General features: G+C 37.3%; 1 long non-coding RNA gene and 1 other non-coding gene across 2 annotated transcripts; both read right to left on the reverse strand.

Moving 5' to 3' along the window:
• On the reverse strand, positions 470–3,811 carry LOC109839733. The gene is made up of 3 exons (XR_002246724.1): positions 3,375–3,811; positions 626–875; positions 470–544 (listed from the first exon to the last, which is right to left on the reverse strand). It is a non-coding gene; the product is annotated as an uncharacterized LOC109839733 (long non-coding RNA).
• Positions 2,896–2,966, reverse strand: TRNAG-GCC. Its single transcript has one exon. It is a non-coding gene; the product is annotated as a tRNA-Gly (tRNA).

Here is a 4,562-nt window from a genome sequence, read left to right on the forward strand (position 1 = left end):
TTGTCAAGGACGCTATTCATGTAACCAGAAATGGTACAAGGAGGAGAACGATCTAGGGGAAAAGGTGACATAATACTGTGTCTACTTTAGTCTCACGAATTTTGCAGTGTATGATAAAGCAATTGGGAAAAAGATAAAGACTGCAGTGCACTGTAATTATGAAAGCAAAGATGCTAAAACAAATTTTTATTGAGAATATAAAGCAGAGCAAGGTAAGGCAGTGAAAGATGTGATGCTGCAATGAAAATAGAGTAGAATGACCCAACAATTACAGGTAAAAATTAGCCATGATGAAACTTCAGGGATGACTAGCAAACAAAACCCAAGGATTTGTAGACATGCAGTATGATAAATTCTACTAGGATTAAGCAATCATTATAACACCAAGAGAAAAAAACTCACTACTAGATAGATAAAGGCTTCTGAAATATCCACAGCATCTTGCTGGTACATCTGGTGGGGTGGGGGGGGGGGATCTGGGGATCAGGAGTACTTGTTGAAGGCAACATGCTGCCTAGGCTGATGTATGTCTTTCCAGAGCCACCTACACCACAAGAAATATTATGCCTGCGTTAAGAAATATACTTAATTTAAGCTATACTAAGTCGTCCGCATGTTTGCTGACCTTTTTATCATTTAGATCTATGGGTGCACGTCCGAGGGTCTGAGTGCTCACCAATGCACCCTTCATTTTGGATCAGGTTCAAGTGTCTGCAGCGGTCAATACATCAACAATAACAAGATGAGCAGGGAAGACCATGTGTTTCCTTGTGGAATCTCAGGGTTGAAAAAAGCTTTGCTATGTCCAGTTGACAATAAGGTCTATGCCGCTGATCACCTTGATTGACAGGTCATGTGGTCTTCTTCAGTACAAACTAATAAAACACAAGAAATGATAACTGAATTTTGTACATTCTCTCTAACTTAGGTAAAGTTAATCAATACTACAACCATTAAGAGACACTACTACATAAAAATAAGAGACACTTCTACATAGAACGTAATAGTTTTCCTAACTGCTAGATGCAGCAGCGCTGCCAAGAGGACCAGGATTCACTTGTCATCTTAATGCCCTTTTTGGATCTTAAGGGATCAGTAACAGTTTTTGAATCCCATCTAAACCGTTCATGTTGATCTAAACACATAAACCATCTGCCATGTCAAAGAAAAGCTTTGAGAAGAGAGTTGGACAGTCTCCCAGTGTCATCACATGGACAATGGAGGAAGAGACCTTCCTCAAGACGTTAATACCCAAGGGCTCATCAAGGGGGCTGTTCATATAATCAGATATGGGCAATAAGAGACTGAGCAAAAAAATGTAGAGGTGCAGTGCAATGTAATTAAAAGCAGGGAAGCTACAAGTTTTCCCGAGAACTTAGTACAGAATAAGGTGAACTAATTAAATGTATGATGCCACATTACAACTAAAGTTAAAAGCAAAAAAATTGACGAGCAGGGAATCATAAGCAGAATAAGCAATTATAGGAAATATTAACTGGTGCATTACAATTTTCACAAAATAATAATAATAATAAAAGCCAAAAGATTTGTACCAGCCGAGAATCAAACCCATTGTGTACCATGCAGGATCCAATTCTACCACTAGACTGAGATGCTACAATCACAGAGAAATTTGATTTTTTTAACAATAATAACATTGCAGTTTGTGATAATACCCTATATAAAGAAATTATACAGCTCACATCTTTGACATTATTAACTTCATGTGCAGTTTGTGATAATACCCTATATAAAGAAATTATACAGCTCACATCTTTGACATTATTAACTTCATGTTCATGGTATTATATGACCAACAATAACAGTATGCTGTTAAATGATCAAAAAGCCAACTTTAACATATATCACATATTTATTAAGGAAAGTGCAATGCTTGACATTTGATTTGAATATCAATCATGCTTAACTATGCAAACCTGAATTAGGAAGATAAAAACTCAGTACGGTCAAAGGCTCTAATCAGTTCGTCAAAATGGTAACATATGGCTAGTCTATTTTCTCTATTGAACTTAATATCAAAGGCTCTAATCAGTTCGTCAAAATGGTAACATATGGCTAGTCTATTTTCTCTATTGAACTTAATACAAACAAGCCATTTTGGGTGTTGCGGGTTAGTTGGATAAATGGGTCTGCAACTGAGAATATCTTAAATGGTAAGAAAGAACTGCATACACAAACAAACCTCTTTACATCCCTCTGTCTGGTAGTCTATTTCAGTATCCTGTCTTCACGGGAATCCAATTGAGAACAAACAAAAAGTAATGATCAATAGAAGATTGTTGCTGATTAGAAAAGACCTAAAATTGTTAAATGCATACCCACTATTTACTTCATCTGATGATTAAACAGGAAAGAATAAATATTACAGTATAATCTACTCAGTAGCTGGCTTAATTCTAGACGTAAGGGTCACAGAATAGATTTATAACCAAGCACCAATCTTCAACTCATCCTATTGGGACACGGCAGAAATAGAACTGGCTGGGATAAACCTGTAAGATGACCCAATTAACCATAAGAGAAGAAGCTTGAAAGAACAGCAGCATGTCGACATGCTAACTTTATCTTGATTATTAGGAAAAGCATAGATAAACCAGAAAGAGCTGGGTTGGTTGCTGTCCAGACACAAGTTACAGCCATCAAAACCATCTGGATACCAGATAAAGAAACAATTTCTATTTGGACCCAGGTAAGCATTAAGTTGCGCACAACCCAACTACTTATACCCAATGACGCATGACAGTGTGATAAGGTAAAAGTAAAACAATAAAAGACTTAGCACAACAGGATTTGCATGCAGGACAAGGTAAAGCGATTTTAGAAATTATTTACGTGGAGAATTACAATTTCAAAAATATTCAAATAAATAAGATTTGCACCAGCCGGGAATCGAACCCGGGTCTGTACCGTGGCAGGGTACTATTCTACCACTAGACCACTGGTGCTGTGATGACACCGAAACCTGATTAACTTTAACATGACAGCATTACAGTTTGCAATGACATCTAATATAAGAAGATATTATACCACTGGCATCTTTTACATCATTGACATTATTTAGACTATACTGTTATATCATGAATATTATCGACTCCATGCTATCACATAACCAGCATTGACAGGTATGCTGCTAGATAATTCAAAAACATAAACCGTAACATATATCATCTCTTTATTGACGACATTGCCACAATTAGTAAGAACCACCAGAAAATTTCATCAATAGAATCATCTACCAGTTATGTCTACTACTATAAGAAAACGTAGTAAGAGAATCATCTTCTACTATTAATGACAAAACTACGCAGAAAATATGTTAGACAATTATTCTGATAGCAGAAACAATAACTTACTCTAACATGGATAGGGGCATTTTCAAGATTTAGCAAATACATAGCACGTAGGGGAGTGCCAGGAACACTTCATTTGAAGACAAATAAATGCACTGGCTAGTGTATGTGTCCGCTGCCCAGCTACCTACACCACAAGAAAGCCAGGTCATGAATGTTCTACAAAATCTACTCGCTAAGTAATACTTAAGTAGTCCACGTATCGCAGGTTCATGTCTCTGCAGGCTAACCAGGGCATCCTTCCAGTTGAAACCCCTTATTGACCCTCAGGTTTGAAATAACGTGGTCTTCTTTGATGCACGCTAATAGAACACAAGAACCTGCCAACTTGATGCACGCTAATAGAACACAAGAACCTGCCAACTTAATGCTACAAAGTTTAAAACTCTTCTGTGCAGAGTATAATAAAATTTCAACTGATAAATGCACCAGTTACAGCAACAGCCAAAGCAAGTTAGTTTTCGACCTTATATGTTGTACGTTGTCAAATGGAGAAAATCATAAAAATTTGTGCGTTAAATCAACAGAAAACGTTTAGATGGGATATAACAACCAGCATATGCCGGTGTGTTTAACCTCCAGGCCAAAAAGTGCCTGAAAATCACACGCGACTGCCTGCCCTGTTGAAGCTGCTGCTATTATGGTTTATAGACAAATCAGTAGTAAATTCATGCTATGAAATATCATCACATTTCTAATTTGATTATAGCACTATGTTATCCCGCCTCAATATCCAATGGCAGGAAACTAATATATGTATGCATAATTAGGTTTTTGACAAATAAAATCAAGTTATCATGAGATCTTCTCATTTTCTAACACAACTTACGATGGCACTCTGTTACCACAATTGACTATTGTCAGGTGCTGGAATTGGTACATGAGCTGAAGATAGCTGAAGATGATGACACAAGCAAGGGAAGAAGAAGCTTTGAAGAGATGGCACAAGAGTTAGAAACCATTCCTGGTTTGGTGCTGGGCAATGTGGTGCGATATCAACTTGTTGGCTGATATGGACTCGAATGCAAGTGGAAGTTCTTTGCACAAGTCCTTACAAGATTGGAGGGTCTATTAGCAAGTGTTGATGTCCAGCTCAGCAAAACTCAGCAAGCTGCAACAATACTACCAGTTTTGTAACTGTTTCCTAATTTCTGTTTTTTACAGTTAGTGTGCACGTGCACAAACAGGTTT

Source organism: Asparagus officinalis, chromosome 4 (assembly GCF_001876935.1).
Source record: "Asparagus officinalis chromosome 4, Aspof.V1, whole genome shotgun sequence".
NCBI classification, from domain to species: Eukaryota; Viridiplantae; Streptophyta; class Magnoliopsida; order Asparagales; family Asparagaceae; genus Asparagus; species Asparagus officinalis.